Here is a 17,361-nt window from a genome sequence, read left to right as displayed (position 1 = left end):
TAATAAATAAGAAGAATAATTTCCGCATTGTTATAAATTGCATATAAATTTTTCAGTCTAATCATTAGAGTTTTATAGATTTTTTCCTGGAGTAGTTATATACCGAAAATATATATAATACATAGTCTTTTAAAAGTCGAGATCTCAAGTGTGACACATCTGACCCTGATATTCGCCGTTGATTATTTCGTTTCCGAGGGCCCTTTTTCACACACGATTACACGCCCGCGCGAGATGCATGTATTACAGAACGAGAGAGAGAGCGCACGCGAGAGGGATGCAGACAGGGTGGCGATTATTACAGGGTTAATGAGAGAGCGGTAATTGGTTGTGGCGAGCCACCCACGCCAACCGGCTACCGTCGATCGTTCGCCACACTCGCCAACTCCGAGCACCGATCGTCACGTTCAATTTGAAAGCGAACCAGAGCGAGAGAGAGAGAGAGAGTATTTGTCTCCGCGTATACAGGGTAATTGTCGGAAAATACGATGACGTGGCGACAGACCCGGCTAGGTCAGGAACATACTTTAATATGCTAAACTTGGTTTAAGCTTGTCTCCGTTCCAGCACGATAATAATCATTTTGGCGTTCGATTAGTTATAAACAAAGGAGTGCTGGAGACGATAATTAATTCATTTTATAGTTTTTTGCAATTTTTTTTCTAATAGTTGTATTTCATACACATATAAGGCACACACATATAATTCGAATATTATAATATAATTCTACTAGTCTCGTTTGTTAAACGTTAAGGAACAGTGAAGGATCGGTGCTTGATTTTGGGGGGAAAAAAAAAAAAAAAAATCTATTTAATCTTCATTCACTCTTATCTCGAAGACGTATGAAGAGTGTTGAGGGAATAATATAAATGTGATTCTAACGAAAATGAATTAGTGCAATTACTCTAACAGGTGTAGTGCTACCGTTTCTGAAACAATCTTCACTTCTGAATTCTATAGTAATCGCGACATTAAGCTGGCAGCTCGAATTTCACGGGACGTTGTTCATCAACGGGTTAAAGGATTTTGCTTCTCTCCATGAGAAGGCCACTCTGCCGGCTAATGAGGCGTGTAGAATACACGCGATCGATGACACGTGGAGCACGCATGTATAATTTCATTACAGAGCGATTCTAAGGCGATAACGAACTTTTCGTGCAATTTACAATTAATCGGATTAATGAGGGAACGGTAATTGGCTGCGGTGCCTCGATACCACCCTTTCTCTCTCTCTCTCTGTCTCTCTGGATCGCGCGCGCCCCTTATTAAAGCCTGGCGCCGCGTATATAACGTTTGCGTTGCCGACAACGCGACGGATGACATCGGGTCATCAATTTCGCGAGATGCGCGATTACTCGCGCCTCATATTATCGGATTGCATCATCACGCGCGTCGATGACGTTAAACATAACGTTAAGCCCGCTTACTCGGGATCGTGTGGATAATGGACGTGGGATTTGCTCGCTTTCGCTTCTCGCGTGGAACTGTTATAAATGTATCGCATATTGAATTTTCCTATTATTTCAGCTATCATAAAACTTGATTATTTCTCGCAAATACATCTCGTCGTTCCACTTCAATCTATCTCCAAACATTATAATATTTCATTGCACTCTACTTTTTTTTTTTTATTTATTTAATAATGTGATGATAATTTCACAAATGATTGCTAAATAGTTTTGAAAGAAACATTAGAGAACCGAATGTGAAATATTTGCAAAAGAGAAATTTTTAACGTATAAAATGAATACATCCTAAATAATCATGTGTCTGAAATTCTCAGGATTACTTGTAACATTCTATTAACGTTGAATAATTAAAGTGTCATTTATGTTCGATGTCGAAATAAAATTTTTAGCAGTAAATTTCCATTTCAGAAATAGTGATCTATTACTATAAATGAAATTTGCGTTTATTTTACGTATGTGAAAAATTCGGTACAAAATATAGAACGATCTATTAACCCGAACAACCGGATATACATGACATTCAAAAGAATAAACCATCATCTCTGACCCCCTTCCTGATAAAGGCCCCTATAGCACGGTTCAAAACCGCGAGTTCGAATATCCATAACTGATACTGACGCTGATAGTGATACGTCGTGTCAAGATCCATCAGTTGCAATCCGTATAAAAGCACGTCGCGAGGACAGTTGGAAGAGCGTCCGACGCATGCATCGGCTCGCATCTCGATACCAAATCGAAACGAGGATTGATATGTAACAAATGGCCCGAGATCTCGTCGCGAACATCGTGGTTTATGAGACGCGACGTTAAGACGATAATAGAATTTTCATGTAATCCTCAGTAATTCCCTTGCGGTTGCGTGCTGGAACCCAAGTTCGTAGGACTCCCTTGGGCGCATGACTCCCTTCCTCCTTCCCCGCTCTTCGGACATATAAGCGGGAGATGCCCGTTGTTCCCTTCTTCCCTGTCTTTCGCACGACGCTTCTTGCGCCCGCTTTTAAATCCCCCCCCCCCCCCCCGAGGGTTAATTGCCCGATGTTTTGACGCGCGAGTTACCCGCAAAGGGGTCTCTGTGGCTGGCCGCAGTTGCTTTGCGCGAGCTGTTTCGCGGAAATTTTTGAACGGGCGAAAACGCGGGGATGAAATTTCCAAAAGTAAGAATTTGTCATCTCGTCTTGACTGAAAAGCGCGAAACGAGTAGCCAGAGAATTTTAATTTGTTCGTCTGTAAATATAGATTTTTCGCTATCACGGGAATTTTATTTTTACTTTTCTCCTTCTTTTTTTTTTTTTTTTTTTTACATTTGTGGTTGTTACATTCGACTTGAGTAGTTTGTGAATTTTAGATTCGAGTTTGATATCTCGCGACTTTTTAATTTTTACCATAAAATATTTTAATATAACCCACGGAGCTTTGCATTAACATTTCTCGCGAAAATAACGTCTCGCATATATGTGAGGCTTTTAATAATTTCATCTTTGAGACTCGTCGAAAGAAAATCAATACAGTTGTTTATTTTTAGGAGATTATTTGATGTCTCGACGTAAACGAACACATCGCTGTTCGATTTTTCGGAACACGTGTAATCATAATTACCGAATCTAAAACAGCCACACACGAACCGGCATACACGGTCGATTGCGGTGGTGTATTTCGCAAATTATTCAGTGGATTATTATTTCGCAACGCGGCGTATAAGCGGATTTATTAATACGTTTAACATGTCTACCAATTCATCAGTTTGGGATGGTAATAACGTTACCATGATACACTGCTTGTATCATTCTGCAACGTGTATGTTTACAAAAGCGACCGATATTTACGCAATGCGATTCTATGTTGTTTCAATTAATGCGTCTCGTCCGCTTTGACGCACTGCAGGAACACCGGCTCTCCTTCCCTTTTGCTCCCCCTCCCTCTCTCTCTCTCTCTCTCTCTCTCTATCTCTCTCTCTCTCTCTCTCTTGCGTTCGATAAAATCCGTGTATACGTCAAGTTACTTTCGGTTGATGTATAATGATAAATTGGATCAATCGAGATTGAACGATAAGATCTTTTTTACAAATTTTACATCATGTCGATGATAATAAAAGTAATCGGTACATTAATTCACGCAACAATATTGTAGCAATATTAATACAAGCCATCAATAAATTCTGTCACTCTTAATTATGATCTGAAAATCAAATATTTCTCCCAACGAATATAAATTTTACGCAAGTACGTTTACTTTTAAACCTTTCTTCATCAAGTTTTTCATCTAGTTTTTTTCACCATCTAATATACTGTATAATCATTATTTCTATTTTACTACGATCGCATATTTCGAAATTAAGATAAAAAGGAGACTTGTAGAACGGCTTACATAATTGGAAAACAATTTGTTTAATAAATAAATGTATGTGTTCTTGTCGGCTCGGTTTTTTTAATATTTCACGTGACAAGACAGGGTTAACGTGTCGGAGTTAGCACGCGAGCGCGGAGAAACCGTACGTCAGCCTCTCGCCCGGTGCGAGATAATAAAATCGAATCGATCCCCTTTACGAAAGTCGCGGGAAAGAACCCAACACCGGGGGCGGGAACTCGTGATTTCCGACTTCACGTGCCGCTTTTCTCACCGTTCGGCAATCTGTATCTCGTGAGCGAGGGTTACTTTTCCGCGACCTCCGTCGCCTTCTGGAGAAACGAGGCGCAATCCTGCGTGTGCACGCGTGCAAACACGGATGCAAGCCGTGTGCAGGGACAGAGGGATGCCAAGTGGCCGACCGGCCTCGATGCGGCTCGTGCCCGCGTTCTTATAATGTTTTTCCAGAATAAATGGGCTCTCCGTTGGGTGCGGCGGCGGCGGTGGCGTTGCTTCCATGGGGTTCCCGGTAACCATGGCAACCCCGTAACGCCATTAAGCGGGCACGGGGTTTCTCTCCCCCGGCGCTGAGGGTATCTCCGTGCGGGAACGGGAGACGAGAGGAGAGAAGGCCATAACGCCCGCCGTCGACCTCTTCCCTCGCGTTCGACTATCCGAACTCGTCGTCCGTTCCTCGAGAATTCTTGGAGAACCACGGCAGGAGGGAAGAAAAGAGAGGTAGGGGGAGGGAGAAACCCCCATAAAAATAAATAACTCGCGAGCGAGTGGAAGTATAAAGGTGATACGCGCCTGCTGCTCTTCCCTCTTTCGCTTACTTCACTTCTTCCTCGTCGTCACCGGCCTAAAATACTCGTAGTACGAAAATCGAGCGACACGCTATATCATATCATCACTTGTCAAATTGTTATTCGCGTAGAGCTTTACGCGATAAAGCTAATAATTATTATAGTGTTAAACTATGAAAATTACTAATACGAAACATTGCAGCCTCACGTTACTCCAACTTATAAATTTTTATGTCTTTTTTATATATTTATTATACAAAGTGTTCGGATATTAAATATACATCTATTTTAAATATTAAAAAAAAATATTTCTCAAAAATTATTAGCATAAATTAATCTTTCTTTATCAGAGGCGTATCAGGAGAATTGAAGATTCTCGATAATAAGATTTGCGAATCAAGGAGATCACTTCCAACATCTTTCGTGAAAAAAGACTAATTTGATAATAATGTTTAATAAATATTTTTTTTATTATTTCAAATAAATATATAGATACCTGTTTAATACCCTGTATATATATATTTTTGATATTTTTTTTATTTATAAGAAAAATGCACATTCACACACTCTCTTATTCTCGTGTTCCAAGACTGGATCCAATATCTAAGATCTAAGTCTGTCGGTTAAATCTGTTTAGTGCATATATATATATATATATATTATTTAGTTTCTACCAACAAACCGACCGACTTGTCGCCGCGAGGAAACTTCTCTACGTCGCCCCCGCCGGGGCTTTAGTAACGCGATAGCGGCTTTATACGCGCAGCGGATATACATAAAACGGGAGTAACATGAAGCCAACGGATATACCTTGACTTCTGCCGTTACTCGTCTCTGTGCTCTTATTAAAACGATCCTGCGACGCGTTTTCGTGCAAAATATCATCAAGATTGCCTGGAAATTCGCGGCGGTTTATTTATCCGCGACAGACGGGATTGTCGACGAAAGAAACCTTATTATAAATGAAACGAAGCTTCGATTGAAACAGAATTTTATGCGATTGCCTTGCGACTAGATTCTTCTGCATTTCGACGTAACAAAATGTCAATGATCTTCGAGTCTATCAATCGTATAAATATATCGCTGCTAATTCATTGCGTTCGAGGGTGTTATTAACGCTTGTTTATCGCGATGAGACACGCCTAACCGTTTAATCCCAGTACCACGATGGAGGAGGGGGCGTTTATTCTCCGAGGAAGGGAAAAGAGACGCGACCGTGGAGGAAGGCAAAACGGAAGGAAATCGATAGAACAATTACGAAAGTTTCGCCGCATCGAATCACGGCTTCAAGCCTCGCGCGCGAATTAATCTCGGTTACGTTCTTTTTAATCGCGCTTGGATGAAACGGCTGGATTTGTCAGGATTTTTATTTTTTTTTTATTTTTTTTTACGAGAATTAACCAACACTCGCAAACAGTTTTAGGACGAACAACCCGCGCGCGCACGCACTTTTAATATTTCATAACGTTTTACGATGATAATGGAACGGTTTTGCCTCCGCGGTTCGCTCGTATTTGCATTAATAACGCGGAATTATTCGCTTCGCCGAGGCATTTTAAGGAATTAACAGTCTATTTTGCACTGGCACTTTTTCAAAATTCACGCGCTTTCATAATTCTCGTCGAATTAACATTACATCGCTATTCACATGCGTTCTCGTGCTTTTATCCCCATAATCCGTACATTATTAGCGAAAAGGATGGACGCGAATCGGCTGAAATTATGCGAGGTCCACATTCGGAATGCTCTTCTGGAATTACGAACGATATGACCTAAACTTTTGGCGATGTATCCTCCGTGAGAAAGCGGGTTACTGCGGATCGTCCAAGTAGCAGGAAACACGGTTTTCGAGTTTATTGACACGTCGTAAAAAGCAAAAAGAGAGATGTTTGCGTCAGATTTAAATACATCAATATCTGCAATAATATTTTTGCACGTTTCATTCACTAACACAACTAACAAAGGATATTTGTTTCAACTCTATATCTATTGTTGTCTATACGCATTTCATTTATTCATATAATTAAATACAATAGATTGGCGTTGTTTTTATATATCTACAAATACATTTAGAAATTCAAAGGATTGATGCATAAAATTCATAAAATCTAAACACCTATGTATGGATTATATGTTAATATTGAATATTGTGTATAAATGAAAATGTTATGCAAAATACCTATCTTACGAAAGTTATTCAATTTTTTCAGTATATTTAGAAATCTAATCCTTGAAACTTAAAAAACTCTGTATTTTTCGCATGGAATAAAAAACTTTATTTTAGAAAATTCCACCAAAAATATCATTAAATTATCTTCTTTCTCTAGAATTTTGAATAAAAATCTATCTAGAAGAGCAGAGAATTTCCAGAAAATCTTTTTTTACAAAAATATATAAAAATTATCGCGCTCACGGTTATACACTTACACGTTAACGACGTTCACATCTCGAGGTACTTTCGCCGATTCCATCTTGCCGGTCGTTTCCAAGTCGAGACAATGATCGTTAAGGAGGACAATAAAGGGAAAGGCGGAGACCGTCGTGGCAGGGATTCGATAGAACAATTACAAAAGTTTCGTTTACTCGGGGCGCCCTATAGAGAGCCGCGCCCCGAAGAGCGCTGCGCGATAGTAGTCAAGTAGGTCGATGGTGATAAATTCGATCTGTCGTCCGTATATATATATATATATATATATATATATATATATATATATATATATATACGGAAGCCAGAGCCACCGAAATTCCGTCGGTTATCTGGCCGCTGTCGGATAATCTCGCCGCGCATAAATCGCGTCTGCCCATTCTCGCTTAATGGCTGCTGTGCATCGCGCAAGCACACCCTAGGAAACAAATTAAGTTGTTGCACGCGTCCGTCTTCTTCCCTTTTCGTCATCTCGCTCTTCTTCTGCGTCACCCTGTGACGCATTCGCGAGAAACGAACCGGAACAGGCTCGTCAGCGCGACACGTGAGCCCCTTACTATCCAAATAATGCAACTCGGCAATCTTGGGGAGAGAAGCGCGTTTCGGAGAATATTTCTACGATGGGCAAATATATGTGTGTCTTTTATTTTATAATTATTATTATTTTTTTTTTTTTTTAATATTTTTAGCATCCTGAATATACAGAAAAAAAATAACAGCGTTGAATACAGTTTTCAAATCGATTTTTCCCCGATAAACATTCCCAGGCAACTCGAATTTAATGAGAAAATACTTTATACCGAAAATAATTGTCGCAAATTAAGCTTATGAGAGATATAAATGATGTTGACAATTTCTTTACTTGTTTATTTTTCGTTATTCTCAGCTCGATGTAATTCAGTGAGAAATTAATTTCGGGCCCGCTATTCTTGTACAAAAACAGAGACAGAGATTTTCCGCGAGTCCATATTTAAAATCTTAACTTTGCAGTGAAAGATTGGCCCGTGCCACTAATCGGTTTACATAATTTGCGCTTTTCTTATCGAGGTACTCCGGGACAACGTTGGCGCGGCAAGATTCTGACGGCAAATCGATATTCGACCTACCGTTTGCTATTTAAAGTTTCCTCTCGTCAAGAATCTTCGGCGGCGACCCGCTTTAGAAAAATCCGTGCACGTTAAGCACGTAAAACGACGAGCCACGGCGACAGAAGCCATATTTTATAGTTAGTAAATTCTATGGTAATGACGTCGCTGTACCGGGCACGGGAGCTTGAAATTTATTCATACTAAGTAGATAACAGGATTTTGCGGTACTCTGTACTGGTAAGAAAATAGCGACAAGCGTCGCGAAACACTTTGGCAGGTTCGCAGCCATTGAATCAATATTGCGTCTTTAATAAGTAGAATTCTGACAAGTCCGATTCTCCTTACAATTTGTTGTAAGTTGGTCTTCAAAAGGAATCCGATATCGTTACACTTGAAATTTATCTTTTGCGAAATAAACTTTTTTCTTTTAAAATTTATTCATCGGATATATTTTTTTTTTATCGATTTCGTTATTCGACTTGATTATTAAAATAGCCGAATGGTTAAGTATTTTTCATAATGAAAACTTATGGAATTTAATTATGTAAGTCCCGACAAATTTCGATAGAAAATGTATGTGTTGCGCAAGCACGCTTAAAGGTATTATTTATAATCTCGTATATAATTCTCTGCAGTAAGATAAAAAAATTCAATATTTAGATATTCAATATATTTATTATTTTTTTTACAATATTATTATTTCATTATTATTTTCTTACAAAACAATTTCTAAAGAGTAGAGCACATCTTTTGAGATTGGGAAGATTGTAAAGAACGCGATCTTTATCTAGCTAACTTTCGCGAGAGAATGTAGTTCCTTCAGGAAGCAGCCGATATCTCCCTCGTTGCTTAACGGATTTTCTTGAAAGCGGGGACACTTATCCGCGATACTTCCTCCCTCGATATACGATTTCGATCGCGGCCATAAGTTTCCCTTAGCTCCAGGTGTACTCGAACTGCTTTCCGCATCCGTTGCTGTAATTTGTGAAATAAATGTACGAGCTTGAGTTTCTCTCTTCTCTCCTGAATCGGCGCCTTGTGCTTTCGAGCTTTCCGACTTCCATGCACGATTTAAGTCCGATTCGATTTAATGCTCCCTCTCCGAGTATACACGGGGCTCGCGAAGCGAGCATGCGATCAGCGGCGTAAGGCCTATACGCGGTTGAAATGCGATTATTGGAAATAAACTCTTGATATTTGTATATATTTTTTGCCTTTTATTCGCGGTTAGAACGATCGCTAATTTTCAATTACTTTTCTTTCTCATATTCGCGATTTAGATAGAGTTCTGAATCACATGGTACTTATTCTACGATGAAAACGATGCGAAACGAAAGAAACTTGTGTTACGCCACTGGCCGCGATTTTAAGTGTTAACCCATTGGCGTTCGAATTCAGCGATTCGCGAAACTAATCGCGCGAATATATTTTTGCCTTTTCGATATCCTAGGTGGATCGCGGAGATGTTGGTTCCTCTCGCGGTAAAATCCACGGGGGAGACGAGCCGGAAACGCTTCGCGGGTGCCGGTTATCTTATCACCGAGCGTTCCACAGCTCGCGTCTTTCATAAAGGGCAAACATCACGAGGTAGCACCTGCGTAGTTTCGTAACCAATTGATGCCGCGAGGCAAACACTATAGCTTTATGACTTAATTACATAGAGATAAACTTATGCGTCTCTACTAAACACGAGCTAATACTTACGCGCGGGACAATTTATTATCAGCAGAGATTGCACGGTGTCGCTCGATAATTCCTTCGCGCTTAATTCCGAGCTTCAATTTTTTCAGACAATTGCTCGTTAAACGAGTTCATTAATGCTGTTTCGGCAGATGTCATTTGTGTATATTTCGAATTTCTGGAAAATTTCGAGTATTAATAATAAAGCAGAAATTATGCGAACATTGAGAATAGTGGATATCTGTATTGACAGACCAAATATTGCTTACAACAATGAACCGTACGCAATGGAATATATGGTGTCTTAATTAGTGTAATTAATATAATCGGTAATAACTAAATTGTCTTGATACTATCGCACTTGTTAGTCAACCTCTTTGCCATTATTGGATATAATTTTTATTAATTTATCTATACTACGTCATTTGTGTTACGCGTGAAATTAGACAATCTATGAAATTTGTCGAAGACATCTGGCTTATTAAATCTGATTAATCAATGTCAGTATGTGCTCAAGTTTCTTATTAAGAACGATGTGATATTCGCTATCGTGAAACATCTCTTGATCGTGCGAGACCTCTTAAACGGATCGCTGTCGTCAGTAAATGCTTGCCCGAGGCGAACACCTGTTTGATCGACGGGAACAAGGCGTCGCGACGCCCAAGTAAACGAGAGCTCTCGATCAGGCCCTCCTTGCTCGATAAGGTGTACAAAGTTAGCCCAGACTCAGCTGGCTTAACGTTCCATTAGCGGGCTCGAACCCGGTGAACCGCGCACGTTAAACCTTGGATTAGACGTCCAAACCTGCTGTTCTCCTTATTTTCTCTCTCTCTCTCTCTCTTTCTCCATATGTCTTCTCTGATATGTATATAGACACGTAGATGTATTAAGAGAAATACGTGCCTGTATTTCAGATGTCTCGGTACGAGGCTATGCATCACTTTAAAATATGTCGATTCACTTGATTCGTGAGAGAAAAAGAATCGCGGCGATTTTTCCTCTCTCGGTATCGGAGAAAAATTGTCGTTTCTCGTAGTTCCGTTGCATTTATAGCAGTCATAAAACATCCTTTGATCGCTTATCGTTGTAAATGTACTTGGACAACATCGCGCATAATTTAATATAAAACATGCATTTGTTTTATTTCTAATCGCTTTAGAATATTTCGCGCGAAACTAATTCTTTGGCAAAAAAATTTTTTATATTTTCGTTGCTTATTTATATTCGCGTTAAATAGTTGAATAGTTAAAAATCGATTTTTTATTTTTTCGATGATGAAAACATCAACGAAATATCTCTCCAAAGTAGATGCGATAAATACCAAATTGCTACGAAATTGATGTAAATCTTATTTCTTCTTTTTAATCAGCTTAATGTCGTGCCTTAGCTGTCAACGTATAAATTTTCTATCAATTATCAATACACACAAATTATGTATTTTGTAATTTCATCGATCGATGTCAATTTAAATGAGAGCTTAGTATTGTATAACGACTTGACAGCATTACGGAAACGTTTAGAAACACAAAGAGAGAGGAGCAACTTTTTCATCTGTTTCAAGTACTACGAAAGGGAGGACTTTTACTTGTTCATTCCATCAAATTAGGAGCCGGGTAATAGTCGAAGCTCGCCGAAGGATACAGAACTTTCCTTTGGCATCCGAAGCCTAACGAGGTCCCGCATACCGGGCGGTTGATTAAAACAGCATTAGTCGAACTGGGCACCGATCGATCCTAGATATAGGTAGGCCAATCACCTAATTAAGGCACCCATCCCTCCCCGTCACGTTTCCTCTACAGGGTGATCTAATTATTGTTTCGTGAGCGCTTCTCGTAAAGAACGATTCTTAAAGTTGTCGCCTTTGTGCCTTTCCCCTTCGTCAAAACAATCGCGGGATTATAAGGGATTAAATTATACTAACAATAGAAAAATGAGTTTGGATATTTTAAGCTCCAATATTAATTACATTCGTAATGCAAATTAAATATATAAAAAAATCAATATATGTAAATATACATACTTTTTTAAAAAACTTGATTATGAATTTATAAATATCTTTATGAATGATTTGAAATACATAGGATATCTTTCAGAATCTTTAATTTTGATTTTTAAGAGAGATTAACGTCGAAGTTTTTTTTTTTTTAATTTGAAAAGAAAGTTTTTTTATGCATCGCAACACATTGTGACGTTCAAATATCATTGTGCTTTGCACACAAAAAATATGCAAAATATCATTCAGTGACGACACCATTCATGACGACGAACGTGTATATTTGTGCAAGAAATTTCTGCAAATATATTTAGAAAAATGTGAACGTGTCAAAAGTAGAATACGTGTAAAACCCTACAAGTGATTAATGAAGTGGGGTCGACAAGGTGTCGATTCTGCTTCATACGATGTTAAAGCCTCTCGGGACAAGTAGAATATTATCCTCGCAAAAGTCGAGCACACGTTATCTTTCATCCCTAATTGCGCGATTAATCAACGTGGTGATGAATAGCGTCCGGCGATATTGAGATAACATATTGTATTTTGCTTATTACGTTTCGTTGTGCATATTTTTTAATTAAAAAAAGTTCTTTTTACAAAAAAAGAAATTTATGTGATACACGTAATATAATATTTTCTTTTATATCTCTCAATCCATGAATTTCAAATGTATACTGAGTAATCTTATTTTCCTATTGGATATTTTTTTGAATCTTTTAGGATTATTTAAAATTGCAAAGGAGTCAAAGCGAAGGAATATGAGCTATAGAATTTTAAAAAGTTTAAAATAAAAATGTCTCGTTATAAAAAAGGCGCACGAGTTTCGTACGAGAAATCTTCGCCTCACCTGATAAGGATTATTAGGAAATAGATGTTCCTCGATGTTTGCAAATACCGTATATCGGGTTAAAGCTCATGCCGACAGGCAATGCAATAGGATGCGTCCGGAATAATGCAATCACCGTCAGTGGGAATTCCGAGTATCGGCACCGCGACGTACGTTCTGTTTGACGAAATTCAAGACATTCCAGGACAACAATGCTATCCGTTGTTTCTGATATCTCCTGTTACAGGGCGAAGCCGCCTAACAAACCATGAGCGACATGATACGCTCGAATAGGAATTAATTGGATCTTTGAGTGCGATACAAAGCGAAATGATGGAGAGAAAATTTCAAGGAAGAAAATTCAAAATCTTTTGAGGGGAAATTACTTGTATACTGTTTCGCTGATCGTAACGTTACATAGCGTTACTGCGTGTTACTGTATATTACATATGGATATTACTTATTGAATGTTATTTCCTAATGTCAAAAGTGCCCAACAAACTTTGAAGTTATTCGCCGCGAAACTTCAAAACGATCAGTTAAAATTTCACATCTTTAAATTCACGATTTAACAATTTTTCACTGGTGCGGAAGAGCAGTTTTATACAGGCCACAGCCGGTATACACGTACACATTAGCGTTAAACTTTTTGATACATTTTCTAGTTCGAAGTAACGCTGTCTAATTTTTCTCATTTTATCTTAAGAAATTGATGTACTATGCTATTCTGACTTTATTTATAAAACTAATACTTTTTTCCCTCTTATCCCGTTACACACAGTTCAACGACCAATTTTATCTTGCAAATAATTCAATTTAGAATGTGTTGATAAAATCGATATGCCTCAGCGTATTCGCTCATTTAAAATTTATAAAATTGAGTTTATGTTCTACTTTCGAAGCTGATGTGTATTATTTAAATCTACTTTACACGATCCATGTATATTACGATAAAATTCAAGATGTAAATCTTTTTTATAATTTTATGTGCCCTGCATATCCTAATATATAATGTGTATATCCTTTAATATGTATTTTACACATGCACACATATATTTTAATCTTCAAAATATATTTTCCTTATTACACGCCAGCATAAAATTATAGATAGAACTCCATCTCGAATTGTAGATTGTTTAACAACTTTATTCGGGCGAATTTTAGAAAAAGTAAAGAGAAGCTAGAATTATCCGAGAGTTAGATGCCTATGTTATAAAGAGGGAAAATACAACTTCCTATAAACGCGTGTAAAATTAACGAGGAAATGAAGCGCGAGCGACCAGGTTACTCTTCGTTACTCTCCGGACACCAGCGGTTTTGTGAGTGATTTTATGGCCGCGTCCCGGCTTACTTTACGACCTGACCCCTGATCCTGAAACATGTCGAATTACAGCCTCTCTCTCTCTCTCTCTCTCTCTCTTTCTATCTATCTTTTCCTCTCTCGCTAGCCGTCACGAAAACATTTCGGAAAAGAGACGAAAATTGAGGAGCTCTATCGATTTCTTCTTTTGACACGGCCCCATAAAAGTCACGAGAAGGTTGAAATACACGTTTGACGATGCAAACTGGAACCTTTGAAATTTCGATTCGATACCGAGCACTGCTGCTTTGCAGGTCCAGCTGGGTTGAGAAGTTATTCAAATCCGATTATCGAACGCTCACAAGGACTTGGATATTGTACAGTAAGCGCAAGACGCTTTGAGTAGAGAGATCTTTTTTTAGTATATATGAAGAAGAGTTAGAAAATGTGTCGAAAAGAGAATTTTTTATATCGGTCTATCATTTTTTTTTTTTTTTTTTTTTTTTTTAATCTAATCATTAGATTAATAATAATTTGTGCTTCCTTTTACAAACTATTTATCGCAAAAGATTTCGAAACTTTTATATGACTTTTATATTATTTAGAATCTTCGTATTCAAAATCTGAATAAATATTAAAACGGTCTTTGAATTTATTCAAAATTTATCTTTCGTATAGCCATCGACGATATTTTACCGATTGTATATTACACTATTTCAATAGCAATAACATTGCAGTATCTACATAAATTTTTCTACGTGTCTCAACAATTTCTCCTTAATCTCCCTTTCGCTCTTTTATTCGTCTCACGCATTCTCGCTTGTGACCATGGAGAGAAATTCATCTTTCATAACGGTGCAAAATATACGGGGACGATATATATATATATATATATATTTGATCTATACGCTTCATACATACCACGATTTCGAAAAGAATAACTACGCAGCAGAAAGCGAGCAGCGCCGCGTTGGGAAATAATTTTGGATAGAAATTCGGAAACGCAATTCGTCGGGAAGGCGAATCGATACGTGTCCCTGCAAATACGGGTAGGAGGAAGGGAGTAGGTAGATATCGCGAAACGAGTCGACGGGGTAGCGCGAATTAGGGTAGCGCGACGTGGATTGATTTTGAATGAGGCGAGACAGGCGTCCCGCGTAATCCGACGACGACAGGTTACTTAGCGAGCGGCCGCGTAGACAGGATATGTAGGCGCAACAATTTAATTACCGGCGGATATATATGTCATGCCAGACACGTTTCTCATAACGGTTTCTCCCTCGGCAACCGGCTGATTACCGGCGCGCCCGCAAACTTTGCATTCTCGAACTTGAAGTGCGTCGTCGGCGCACTTGGATGAGTCTCGCCGCATGGCGAATGTATAACTTTGCATTTTAATTTGTTATAATTTTCCGCGGGCAAAACGAACGTGTCTTTTTGAAGCGAACGAAAGTCGAACCATCGCGTAAACTTCGGCTTAACCATGAAAGGTGTATATATTATTCATTGACGTGTAATTAGCGACGAATATATAATGTATATGTAAAGTACCTCGAATTTCCCTTTCATCTATGTATCTTTGAGCAAAATGCGTGGGATGCATTTTTACTAGATTATTAATTCCAAGCTCCTTAACAAATATATGAGACAAAATTTATTCTTTTTTCCTCCAAATTTTTATATATTTAATTATACATATAATTAATAATTGTAATAATATTAATAATTCTAATTCTTAAGAGAGAAAGAGAGAGAGAGAGATAAGCGCATGAAACAAGATAAAGTTAACCAAAAAAAATTACACGTGAAAATTTTACATCAGCAGCTAAAAGCTAGGAGGAGGAGTAAAAGCACTCTCTCTCTCTCTCTCTCTCTCTCTCTCTCTCTCTCTCTGCAAATGTCAAAATTGCGAAAATGACTCGACTAAAAATAAATAAAGCTGCTACGCCCGAGTATAACAACCCTCTTCTCGCTTTTCCCGACGATATAGCTTACGCGTATCGTAACGAGAGACATCTTATTATTTTTGCATCTATCTAGCGTGCATCTGAGCTTTTCGAATATTCAGCTTGTGCTGTTACCGAAATGGACGGCACGCAGGACGTTCCAGATATCTGTGCACATATCCCTGCGACATTTGCATTTTTTAAAGAGACGAACTCATTTGTGTAGTGCGTCTAGTTTATCAAAGTTGAACCCGGTATCGTTCTCTCCTGAGAATCCTGTGTCGAAATCGAGAAAGTTTGATTGAATTTCTCGCGGACAAAATACATGGACGGAGAAAAATTATAGCCGGCTAGATTTTTAAATCGCAAAAGTAGGCCATATTTTTTAAGAGTGTTCTGGGATAAATATTACTGCTCCCAAGTAGCAAGAATAATATTCTTCTTCCTTCAAAAAACACTGCAATCATTCCATCAAATTAAAGTAAACAAAAGTAAATCAATGAGAAGTTTGAATTTACACGAGTACTTTTCTAAATATAAACTTAAATTATATCCAAGCAAAACTGACCGAAGAAATTTATTCCTTCCCTTTTCCCTTAATCTTGTATAGGAGCTGGCCGATGAAAACGAGTTTTTAAATTAAATTAGTTTGCAACAAGATTTATTTGCCTATGAATGTAAACGTGAGTTTAATTTTAAAATATAGCGGAACATTTTGGGAATATCAAATGAGACGCTGAGAAAAAGAGAGAAATAAAAAATAACTAAAAGTTGAAGTGGCTCGTCGAAAGCAAAATGTCGCCTTATACATAACCGGGAATAGGGGCGACTTTTATTCAAGCACGATTGTGACGGCGATACGGTACTCATGCCTAACCGAAGGAGATGAGAATGTGTCCCGATACGGGATAAAAGAAGCTTTCGTTCGGCGACGCGGTATTGATCCCTCTTGCGATGGGACCGCGAGCGTCGTCGTTTCGCGGAAAAATTCCTGGAGGAAAACACTATAAGTGGCAATCGCGAGGAGCGGATCGTTAAGCTTTCCTCTTTCCCGTCAGCGGTCATGAAAAGCAGTCGAAAAAAACTTTATCCTACGTCAGTGGATAGAGTCATTTATCATTATCTGCAGATCGCTTTTTAAACGTTACAGATTAGGTTGTTTTATCAATTTTTATATTTCCTTAAAAATTTCTTTCTTATTCAAATTTTATTTATATCGAAGCTTAAATTATACCATTGATATATCGATTCTCTAATAAACGATTGCAATAATGAATTTCACATCTCGTTGATTAATTTCGTTTGTATCGAAATCTTGGCGCTAGTGATTATATAGGATACACTCTTTGGTTTGAGGTTTGCTTCAAAGAAGAAAAAAGTCCGATCCCCGGCGGGAGAAAATTCAATGTTCGATATAACTGGATACATGCGAACACCGGCTTAAAATCTAATCTTCAAACGCAGGCCGGACCCTCCTGGGCAAAA

At 38.3% G+C, this 17,361-nt stretch overlaps 1 protein-coding gene across 5 annotated transcripts in view; it reads left to right on the top strand.

Annotated features, from left to right (window-relative positions):
* LOC138935644 (scale keratin-like) overlaps positions 1–17,361 on the top strand; it is a 67,040-nt gene that overhangs the window by 33,087 nt on the left and 16,592 nt on the right. Inside the window, exon 1 of one of the 5 annotated variants that reach the window (XM_070300373.1) lies at positions 13,907–13,949. The exons of the other annotated variants lie outside the window; for them this stretch is intronic. The gene's annotated coding sequence lies outside the window, so the exon portion shown is untranslated. Of the gene's footprint in view, positions 1–13,906; positions 13,950–17,361 lie in introns of those variants that run through there. 5 annotated transcript variants of the gene reach the window in all.

The sequence above is a fragment of the Polyergus mexicanus genome, unplaced genomic scaffold (genome assembly GCF_030449975.1).
Source record: "Polyergus mexicanus isolate NDT 795.1 unplaced genomic scaffold, iyPolMexi1.0 SCAF_8, whole genome shotgun sequence".
NCBI classification, from domain to species: domain Eukaryota; kingdom Metazoa; phylum Arthropoda; class Insecta; order Hymenoptera; family Formicidae; genus Polyergus; species Polyergus mexicanus.
The sequence above is the reverse complement of the archived record's forward strand: the minus strand, read 5'-3'. Positions and strand labels throughout refer to the sequence as shown.